This window comes from Triticum dicoccoides, chromosome 3B (genome assembly GCF_002162155.2).
Source record: "Triticum dicoccoides isolate Atlit2015 ecotype Zavitan chromosome 3B, WEW_v2.0, whole genome shotgun sequence".
Classification (NCBI taxonomy): domain Eukaryota; kingdom Viridiplantae; phylum Streptophyta; class Magnoliopsida; order Poales; family Poaceae; genus Triticum; species Triticum dicoccoides.
In genome coordinates, this window is record NC_041385.1 from 844,646,161 (window position 1) to 844,658,388 (window position 12,228).

Genomic DNA, 12,228 nt, shown 5'->3' on the forward strand with positions numbered 1-12,228 from the left:
GGGGGGGGGGGTGAATAGGCGATTTTTATGAATTCTTCACTGAGGAATTTGCCGGTGAGGAAATTCCTTAGCGAAGAACTACTTGCGGTCCACACGATCACCAGCATAGTCAGAGTCATAATATCCAATGAGATCAAAAGTAGAGCCCTTGGGGTACCATAATCCTAGTGTTGGTGTGTGAGCTAGATATCGAAGAATATGTTTCACAACCTTATGGTGTGATTCCTTCGGTGTAGCTTGAAATCGGGCACATATGCAAACACTAAGCATTATATCTGGCCTAGATGCACATAAGTACAATAAAGAACCAATCATGGAGTGGTATACCTTGTGATCGAAGTCAATACCATTTTCATCAGTGCATAGATGGCCATTTGTGGGCATAGGAATTTTGACTCCTTTGCAATCTTGCATGCCGAATTTCCTCAGAACTTCCTTGAGGTATTTCTCCTGAGATATGAATATGCCATTGTGCTGTTGACGAATTTGAAGACCTAAAAAGAATTTCAACTCTCCCATCATAGACATTTGATATTCTTCACTCATCATATAGGCAAATTCATCACTACAACGTTGGTCAGTACAGCCAAAGATAATATCATCAACGTATATTTGGCACACAAACAGTTCACCATCATAAGATTTAGTAAAGATAGTAGGGTCAAGTGAACCGGGTGTGAAGCCATTCTTCACGAAGAATTCCTTCAAAGTATCATACCACGCCCGAGGGGCCTGCTTGAGGCCATAGAGGGCCTTGTTGAGTCTGAAGACTTTGTCAGGATTCTTTGGATCTTCAAAACCTGGGGGTTGAGCAACATATACTTCTTCCTCAAGCTTACCATTGAGGAATGCACTTTTCACATCCATTTGTTGTAAGATAATATTATGATGGTTAGCATAAGCAAGTAATATGCGAATAGCCTCAAGTCTAGCAACAGGTGCAAAAGTTTCATCGAAATCAATTCCTTCAACCTGTGTGTAGCCTTGAGCTACAAGTCGTTCCTTATTCCTCACCACAAGGCCATTTTCATCTTGCTTGTTGCGGTAGATCCACTTTGTGCCGATGATATTATGCTTGCAAGGATCTGGATGTTTGACCAGTTCCCAGACATTATTGAGCTCGAACTGATGTAATTCTTCTTGCATGGCTTGAATCCACTCAGGCTCCAGAAATGCTTCATCTACCTTAGGAGGATCTGTGATAGAGACAAAAGCATAGTGCCCACAAAAGTTAGATAAATGTGAAGCTTTTGAGCGTGTGAGAGGACCTGGTGCTTCAATGTCATCGATGATCTTTTCAACTTGCACTTCTTTTGCAACGCGAGTATGAGCTGGTTGTCGTTGAGGAATTTGATCAGCATTTTCTTCAGCATTTTCCTCAGGTACATCAGCTCGTCGATCTTCGCGTTCTGGAATAAATTCTTCAGTAGATTCTTCGGTAGGAATGATATCCTCAGTTGTCTTGAACTTGATAGAATCCTCAGGTGCTGGTTCATCTATCACAGAAGGTAGGTGCTCTCTTTGCGAGCCATTAGTTTCATCGAACCACACATCTAGAGTTTCAACAATCTTGTGAAGAGTGATGTTGAAGACTCTGTAGGTGTGCGAGTCCTTTCCGTAACCAAGCATAAACCTTCATGTGCTTTTGTTGCAAATTTAGCATTGTGATGAGGATCTCTAATCCAACATTTAGCACCGAAGACTTTGAAATAACTCACATTGGGTTTCTTGTCAGTGAGGAGTTCATAGGCGGTCGTCTTGAAGAATTTGTGAAGATATACTCTGTTGATGATGTGGCACGCGGTATCAATTGCATCAATCCAAAACCGATGAGGTGTTTTGTATTCATCAAGCATAGTGCGAGCCATCTCAACAAGAGTTCTATTCTTGCGCTCCACGACGCCATTTCGCTAGAGGAGTATAAGGAGCAGATAACTCATGAGTAATACCAAGTTCATCAAGATAGCCATCAAGACCGGAATTCTTGAACTCAGTTCCATTGTCACTCGTGATGTGCTTGATCTTCACACCAAAGTTGGTTGAAGCCCTCGAGGAAAATCATTTGAAGACTTCCTGCACTTCATGTTTGTAAGTAACAATGTGTACCCATGTGTAACGAGAGTAATCATCAACAATAACAAAGCCATATAGAGATGCATCATTAGTCACAGCAGAATAATGATTAGGACCGAAGAGATCCATGTGAAGAAATTCAAATGGTCGAGTGGTGGTCATGATAGTCTTCGCTGGATGCTTGGCCTTGGTCATTTTTCCAGCTTCACATGCACCACACAGGTGATCCTTGAGGAACTTGACGTTCTCAATACCAATGACATGCTTCTTCTTCGCGAGCGTGTGCAGATTCCTCATGCCAGCATGACCAAGTCGTCGATGCCATAGCCAGCCTTCTGAAGCTTTTGCAAGTAAGCACACGGCAGGTTGTGGTCCTGTAGAGAAATCAACAATGTACAAGTCTCCTCTCCTAAAGCCTTCGAAGACTTTGGAATTGTCAGCTTCCATGATCACAACACAATGATACTTGCCAAAGACAACAACCATACCAAGATCACAAAGCATTGAGACAGACATGAGGTTGTATCCTAAGGACTCGACAAGCATGACTTTGTCCATGTGTCGATCCTTAGAGATCGCAACCTTACCTAGACCCAATACCTGACTTTTGCCTTTATCAGCGAAGATGATATGCTTTAGATGTGACGGTGTTAATGGAGCATCCATCAATAGATTCTTGTCACCAGTCATGTGATTTGTACATCCACTATCGAGGACCCACTCATTTGCTTTGGGTTGATCATCCTGCAGATGAATTAGTGCAGCTTACACACTCATATACTTCATCAGTGAAGAATATGACATCAGTATCATCAGTTCAATTTCATCAAGTAATTTGATCAGATAATCAGTATGAGGATGGGTGAAATGAAGGTTCATTTCATCATGATTCGCCTGTGTCCTTTCAGGCATTTTGTCAGGCCCCCAACAAATTCTTCAGATATTAAAGCACATCTAGAGGCCTGACCCTGCATAAGAGATTAGTTCTTTTTCTTCACCACCCACATCTGGAGGGGTGGCAAAGAGTTCATCACTCTGCGAGCACCATATGAGAAAGGTGGAAAAGATGCCAAACCATTTCGTTTCACATAAGAGGGGTTAGGGTAAGCATATGAATAAGCAGAGAAATTCTTTGAGGACTTATGAACATAATGATTTGAAGAATAATGCACATATTCATAGCCCTTAGCTCTACCCTGCGAAACAAAGTTGTTAGCACGATGATGTTCATATGAGGATTTTGATCCTTTTGAGGAATTTGATCCACGTGAGGAATTTGGTCCGTATGAGGACTTGGATCCATATGAAGAATTTGGTCCATATGAAGAGTTTGATCTGGGGTTCCTATTCTTCACTGGTGGTGTCGTGAGGACATTCACCTGAAGACTTTCAACATAACTTTTCGGAACCCAGATTTTCTTCATAGGGGAACCGTTCCTGCAGTTAGTGCCAACATATCTAGAAAATACTTCACCATTTTGATTTTTGAACAGTTTGTAGTTGGAGTCAAATGACTCATCAGAAGAATGAGGAGATTCACACGTAAAGCCAGATAAGTTAGATGGATCAACTGGAGGTCCCTTTGTAGCAACCCATGAGGTTTTGGGGTACTGCTCAGGCTTCCAATATGTTCCATCAGCATTGAGTTTCCTCTCAAAGGCAATACCCTCTTTCCTAGGGTTTCTATGGAGGATCTACTTTTTAAGCACATGACAAAGAGTCTGATGCCCTTTGAGACTTTTGTACATGCCTGTCATATACAATTCCTTCAGCCCTGCATCGTCAGTGATACTAGCAATGTACTCAGATAAGGAATTAGTGATAGCAGAGGAAGGTGAAGAATTTGTAACATTTGAAGCATTTGAACATTCAGGTGAAGAATTAGCAGATTCACGTTCAATTCACTTTAAGCATGGAGGATCAAATTCTTCCCGAGTAGCGCTGATTTGTTGAGCAAGTAATGAATCGCGCTCCTTCTGAAGATCTTCATAACTCACTCTTAGCTTCTCAAGATCTTGCTTTCTTTGAAGAAATTCATAAAAAAGCTTCTCGTGATCGGTTAAGAGGGTTTTATGATGACTTTGAAGGTTGTCAAACTTAGACTGAAGTCTCTGAAGATTTCCAGTTAAGTCTTTAGTGCGGTCCATTTCATCACCCAACATATCATCACTTTTGTCTAGCATGTTTTGAAGTTTTTCAATAGCCTTTTGTTGTTTCACAACAATCTTAGCAAGTTTGGAGTAGCTAGGCTTAAGATTTTCATCAGATTCATCCTCACTTGATTCAGAGGAGGGGTATTTAGTTACCTTGGCAACCTTTGCCATGAAGCAATAGGTGGGAGCGTAGTCGTCATTGCCTTCATCAGCGTTGTTGGTGTTGCCATTTTCTTCAGAGTTGAAGATAGACTTGCTGACAAATGCGGTAGCAAGAGCTAGACTTGCCACACCTGACTCAGACTCCTCGGGTGCCTCCTCTTCCTCATTATCCTCAGATTCAGCCTCAGAATCCATTTCCTTGCCAATGAATGCCCGAGCCTTCTTGGAGCTGCTCTTCTTGTGAGATGAAGACTTCGAGGATTTTGATGATGAAGACTTTGAAGATTTCTTCTTCTTCTTGGCATCATCAGAACTGTAATCCTTGTATTTCTTCTTCTTTAGTTCCTTGTCCCACCGAGGACAATCTTGAATGTAGTGACCAGGCTTCTTGCATTTGTGGCATAGCCTTCTCTTATAGTCACTTGATGAGGAATCACTACTCCTTGAAGATTTTCCAAAGCGACCACGTCTTGAGAATTTCTGGAATTTCTTCACGAGCAGTGCTAGCTCCTGGCTCAATTCTTCAGGATCACCAAGGCTACTACCAGAATCTTCACATTCCGATTCAGACACTGCCTTGGCCTTCAGGGCACGTGGTTTGCCATAGCTTGAACCATAGAGATCTCTCTTTTCAGCAAGCTAGAACTCATGAGTATTTAGCCTCTCGAGGATATCAGCGGGATCTAGTGACTTGTAATCAGCACGCTCTTGAATCATCAGTGCCAGAGTGTCAAATGATGAATCGAGTGATCTCAGCAATTTCTTCACCACCTCATGATCGGTGATGTCAGTGGCACCGAGCGCTTGAAGCTCATTTGAGATATCAGTGAGGCGATCGAAGGTTTGCTGAACATTTTCATTGTCGAGTCTTTTGAAGCGGTTGAAGAGATTGCAAAGAACGTCAACACGAGAGTCACGCTGAGTTGAAACTCCTTCGTTTACTTTGGAGAGCCTATCCCAGATAAGCTTAGCAGTTTGCAAAGCACTCACTCTACCATACTGCCCTTTACTCAGATGACCACATATGATATTCTTCGCTTGAGAATCGAGTTGCTTGAATCTCTTCACATCAGCAACATTCATGGAAGGTGTGAATGAGGGAACACCATTTTCCACAACGTACCAGAGATCGTTGTCAATTGCTTCAAGATGCATTCACATCTTATTCTTCCAGTAGGGGTAGTCCGTGCCATCGAAGGTAGGACACCCAACAGAGACCTTGATCATACCTGCGGTCGACATAACTAGAACTCTAGGTGGTTAAACCAAAATCACACAGAAATAGGGAGTACCTCGCTCTGATACCAATTGAAAGTGTGTTATATCGACTAGAGGGGGGGTGAATAGGCGATTTTTATGAATTCTTCACTGAGGAATTTGCCGGTGAGGAAATTCCTTAGCGAAGAACTACTTGCAGCGGAATAAGTACTCAGAAGTAAGCATGACAAAATACACACATGGTCATCATGATGAAATGAAGACAGACACAGAGTACAGAAAGCGTAAACACATGATAACACAAGATGAAGACAAACAGACTGAAGAAATTGAACTGAGGAAATTGAGAAAGTCTTCGGCCAAAGTCTTCAAACACAGATATGAACAAACACTCAACACAGTAATGAGGAAATGAAAGAGTTGAGGAAATAGAACCAGTAAGGTTGGTGAAGACAATGATTTGGTAGACCAGTTCCAACTGCTGTCTCAGTTGTACATCTGGTTGGAGTGGCTGAGTATTTAAACTCGAGGACACACAGTCCCGGACACCCAGTCACTGAGCACGCAGCTCAGGACACCAAGTCCTTACTGTATTCTCCTTGAACTAAGGTCACACAGACCTCGTCCAATCACTCGTGGTAAGTCTTCAGGCGACTTCCAAACCTTCACAGACTTCGGTCACTCGGCGATCCGCAATTCCTCTTGGATGCTCTAGACCATGACGCCTAACCGTCTGGAAGAAGCACAGTCTTCAAAGGTAACAAGCGTCGGATCCACGCAGGATCAATCTCTTCAGTGATGCTCAATCACTTTGGGTTTGTGGGTGTTTGGGTTTGGATTTTCCTCACTCGATGATTTTCGCTCAAAGTCCTCGGAGGATGGGTTGCTCTCAAATGACAAGTGTCAGTTTCTCTCAGAGCAGCCAACCAGCTAGTGGTTGTAGGGGGCAGCTATTTATAGCCTAGGGAGCAGCCCGACATGATAAGACATAAATGCCCTTCAATGATATGACCATTATGTGGATAAGATATTTTGGGATAGCTGGCGCGTAGCACAGCAACGGTCGGAAATTTGACTCTCAAATTCCTCAGGGCTATCATGTTCCTCACTGTGTAGGCAATCCGCACTGGCAAATTCCTAACTCCTCAGTCAGAAGAAATTCCTCAGCGACCAGAAGAACTTTGTCTCTGTCACTGAAGAAATTGACCGAACTGTATGAGATTTCCAATGGCTTCACTCGAAGGGATTGCTAGGTGTAGGATTTTGAGTTGAGCATCACATGGAAATTTTTCCTTAGTATTTCTTCGACCCCCTTTAACAGTACGATGTTTCCTATGACTCAAGAAGGAGAAAAACAAAACTATGAAAACGAAAGTGTTCAAGCTTCATATTCCTCACATGTATATCAAGTCTTCACGGACACACCAATTTCTTCACTTTCAAAGTCTTCATGAAAGTCTTCAGAAATACCAAAATCTTCAGTCGAAGATATTCATTTTTAGGGGTCGACTTTCTCTGTAAATATCAAACTCCTCATAGACTTATAGACCTGTGTACACTCATAAACACATTAGACCCTTAACCTATAAGTCTTCAATACACCAAAATCACTAAGGGGAACTAGATGCACTTACAGGAGCACTCTAGAAAAAATGACTTTTTCCGACCTTCGAAATGGCTAAGTTTGACCCCTGACTGACCCCGTATTGACTCCATCCTTGCTCCTTTCATTGTGCTTGTTCCTAGGTTGCTCCAATACAACTATAGACACAGGAAATGAAGGAAAACTAATAAAAACCAAATAAATACAAAATGTGCAATACTCACAATGAAAAGCGCAAAAATCGGTAATCATGCATAATGGACATACATTTGGTTCAATGAGACATGATATATAAAGAGAACATGCAACATATGAACTCTAAAAATGCGTAAAATATAGAGCCATCATGGTTATTGCTAAAACAAATGGCATATACACTGGTAGCACCATACTATCAAAAGAGGTGGAAGTAGTTTACAAATCTCACATAAATTATCAATTCAAATTAAGTACATCACTCCCCGTCTTCCAATTCTTTTTACTGGTAGCACCATACTCTCGATAATTTTGGCCTAGTTTCCTTCATAATCTGGAAAAGTATTCTTAATGGTGGTGGAGGGCCTCCGTGCCCTCTCGAAGATGCTTTTGTGAGAAAAACAAGTAGGTTACTTTCGGCTTCGGGGATTCATGTCCCTTTATCTAGGAGTACATATGTGCCCATGTTTCTTTCTTTCTATGGACAAGTAGCTCTATTGTTTCTTCCTATGCAAATGGGGTTTCCATATGCCTGTTGTGGCTGACTTATGTCTATGGACAGATGGCTTCTACGGGCACCACCTTTGACATCATCAAAAATGGAGTTCAGTAATGAGCTGACTTATGTGCCTAGTATGGCCCCTAAATCGAAATTGGAGGAAGGTGATATGCAGGTTAGCAAATTTCTACTTAAAATAGGATACTGTATTTGTTATTTCATGGTGCCTAACAATACACTCTTTTACTTTCGAGGTTCTTTCATGAGAGGATAAAGACACCATCGAACTTTGCAAAAACATGTTAAACAGACGAGGATGCCATCTACTTCTTGTGGTTTTTGATTCCCGCGAGGGGTATGTTCTTGGATCCATTATGCTTCTATCATATTTGTGATTTCTAGTACAGAAGAAGTAAACTAACACAACTTATCTTTTTAGCTTTAGTATATGCAGGTTGATGCAGTTAGTAAGGATATGATATTCTTTACAAAATACACTTTTGACCTTGATTATTTGGATCAAGGAGAATGATGGTTGTGATAGTATAATGACCCATATATCAGACTATCACCAGCGGATACTTCCAAGAAGCTTGATATTTTTCCTTCACAGACGGGGCAACACCCCCCACTTATTAATGGCAACAACGACCGCACTCCGTTAGTAGTCACTTCCAACCTTATGGACGTAAAATGTGTTAGGCATCACTTATATAGTTATACTAATCTAATATCATCGAACTCCTTCATGGATGGCAAGAAGAAGCAGAACATCAAGTGTGTGAGATACGACATCGATGGTGAGAGCCATGTCTTGTTGATCTCTGCCACGACTTAGCTTGTGGCAAGAAGCTATACTATGACTATAATGGGCATGAGTATGCGTACCGAACACTTAATTTTGTCTAACTCCCAATAGTTCTGACCTGCCCAACATCAAGGAGTTTGGGTGATAATAGGGATTAATGGTGGCATTTTCAGCATTGCCTCTGAAATCCATTAACTTCTATGTAGTTCCGTTGCCAGAAGAATTCCCTACACTGCTAGGAAAAGGCCTGCTAGTGGCGCACCTATTTTGGCTACTAATGGCGCACTACAGGTGCGCCACTAGCATCACGCCATTAGAACTTTTTACTAATGGCGCACCACAGGTGCGCCATTAGTATCTGGTATACTAATGGCGCACCAAGCAGTGCGCCATTAGTATATCCCACGGTGCGCCATTAGTATGCCTCCCAGGGGGTCATATTTACCCATGTGCTCTGGCTTACTAATGGTGCACTTGTTGATGATGCGCCACTAGTGTGCTTTTTCCAGTGCGCCACTAAAGTGCTGAGTGGTGCGCCACTAGTATGAATATTAGGGATTTTTTTTCTTTTCTAATATTTGCATAGGTTACAAAATATATTACTGCACAAAATATGGAGAGAACAACATATAAACAACAGATTTATCGAATACAATAGAAGATTAGTCTCCGAATACAATTTATCATATTAGTCTCTGAATTTAAAATACCAAACAAAGTTAGAACATTACAAGTCTCGAGACGCGAGTAGCGAGTTTGTCTTCACATTACAAGTCAATATCGATCATCTAAACTACCATCACATAGAAGAGAGCTGCGGTCACCATGATGAGCATAATCACGATGAAATTGGTCTTCATCCGGTTCCTCCAACGCTCCCTCCTCTCTCCCGCTAGATAGAGCACGTATCTAACTTCCGTCTCCGCCCTAGTGGTGTACCCTTTGTAACTGTTACCGCTGAAACGGTGAACCTATCTCCGACACTCCTCCCAGTCGTCGTAGACTCCGGGAACCTTACCCTTGTACACGACATACGACAGCATCTCTATGCACCAGCCAAACAAAACGTTAGTAGCAATTCACAGATACTACATAAGCAATATATAAGTATGCAACTAAAGGATCGGAAGAGAAAAGCAACACATTAATAGCACGATTCATGGTCCTACTAATAAATAGCATCGATTACATATAAGTTGAACGACTATCCAAACCAAAGAGACATACAAGTTCATTAAAGTTTAATATTACAACATGAGCCAATCGACATTTCAGAACTACATAGCATCACTACTTTCGACTCGACTCAGGGACCGGAGCGTGGATGAAGCCTCCGTCGTTCGTGATGGTCATGAAATCGCGGGTGTTGTAAGCCTGCATTTGTAGTGTTGTTTCTATCTCGCTGTTGGACGGTTGAGATCTGAGGTAGAACTGCCCCGAGGTACGAAGGACATCTTGATGGATGATTTCCGCAAACTCCGACTGGATGCGAAAGAATTCTTGTCTGATGTCCGCGTCCTGGATTGCTGACAAGCGTGTGGCCCAATCTTTGAGATTATTTGGTAGCAGAAGGTGATTATGGTCCCGTACGATCACCCGCACGTGATGGAGGGCTTAGTAGGCATCCTTCTGACCGCCAGGCGGCTGCTTGACACAGGGGAACGTCATATTGTGGGTGAACACATGCTTGCCGTACCTACGAATTGGCCTCTTGAAGGTGCCGCCAGATCTGGCGCAGCCGGGGAGAGCATCATCAAGAACTTTCTTGATATTTGTGTAGTCTATCTTCTACTCACGGTCCGGGTCGAAATACGGCCATGGAATATTTCGGGCTTAAGAGGATGAGTGTGCAATGTGTGTCACTGCACAAAACACGGAATGTTAGAAAAAAAAAGAACGATCGAAATCTAAGAAATCATATGTTACGGGGCGGTGAGGGGATGAATTACTCGGGAAAGTAAGGCACGAGGAGGTTATCCTTATCTGGGTTTGCCAGAATGATGCCTTCGAGGTGTGAACTCGTGACTTGCCGGTCCCCAGCACTGCCCAAGATCTTGGCACGCATGTAGAAGGGGTCGACTATCACGATGTCCGGGGTCTTGTCTCTAATGATCTGCATCTCCATACTCGGCGAAAATAGCCGAACGAAGGTGTAGTGCAGCGGATGAAGGTTAAACATAGCAAAGATGTCATCAAACCGCAGGACGATCGTACCCCCGATGGCGCTATCCACAAAGCCCTTGCCCTCTGGCACCTTGGCCACGAAAACCGGGTATGCCACATCATTCTCGGAGAGACGCCGCTTCTCCAAAGAAAGAACACTGTCATGCAGACTCCACATAGTACCGGTTGCAGCATTGAGCAGATTAGTCGGTAGCATCGGCCTACCCGCCACATGCACCCTCCTCGAGATATCCTTAGGTGAAGGTGGCCCGTTCTGAGCACGGATCATACTCGGTGCCGGCTGGCTCGCACCACCCTTGTTATTCTTTCGTTTCTGTCCCTTCTTCTTCTGCTGCTGTAACGGGATCGAGTTCTGCTCAGAGACCGCCTTCTTGAGTGTGTTGGGGCTGATAATATTTTGCACCTCGGCTATCTGAGGCTCGGTGAAGGCGGAAGCTGGAGGCGTCTCCTGAGAACTAAACGCCAGACGACGCTTGTTGCAATTGGGTTTCTCCATGGTACCAGCTAGATCGCGGTCGTCTTTTTCAGGGTTGGGTTCTTGAGAAGGAGGCCCGAAGAATTCGTCACCATACCCATGTTCGGCAAAGTACTTATTGACGTTGGTAAATGTACCATAGTCGTTGTCGTCGTCGTCTGGATCCTGTGCCATATGCATGTCCGGATCCTGTGCCATAGGGATGTCCGGCATGTCCGGTAGCATTGCGGCGGTCTTGCCATGGCTTGGCGCCGGCACGACTGGCGGTGTTGTCCGTGGGGTGGTGTCCCCCGCCCCCAAACGAATCTGGCTCTTCGGCCAAAGCAGGGGCCAGCTTACGGAGGCGCTGAGGGTCATCACATCATCTTCGTCGGCCCTAGCGGGTCAAATCGGAGGTAACAACTCGTCGCAGCCTGGCAGCACCCGAACCAGTTCAACCCAATACACGGTGGGTGGCATCGAATTACCATGGAACACGGGGTTGCCCTGCCCTTGGCGACATCGATCAACTCACCGCCCACGAAGTGCAGGAGAGTGCATGGAACATCGGCGGCACCCTGCGAAAACATGTAGGGCGTCAGGGATGCCCAGTCAAAGGCAAGTCATCAGCCGAGAGGCTTAGTTACCGTGATGGCGTCGAGCTTGGCTAATGTCGAGGTACCGCCAACGACGGGCATGCAACTGAAGGAGGGGCCGCTTGCTGCCGAGGTGCCGGCCAGCGTACACCCGGGTGCATTAAGCTCCAATGCCGGTGCCGGTGCCGGAGACACCAATACCGCATCCGCCGGAGACACCAATGGCCCCGCCTGCGCGTTGTGCGAGTTGCTGGCCGTGAAGCTGGGAACCGGGGGCGGCCTC

At 44.1% G+C, this 12,228-nt stretch overlaps 1 pseudogene; it reads left to right on the top strand.

The window, feature by feature from the left end:
- The first annotated feature begins 7,958 nt into the window (after positions 1–7,958).
- LOC119280281 lies at positions 7,959–8,812 on the top strand (annotated as a pseudogene).
- Positions 8,813–12,228: the final 3,416 nt, after the last annotated feature.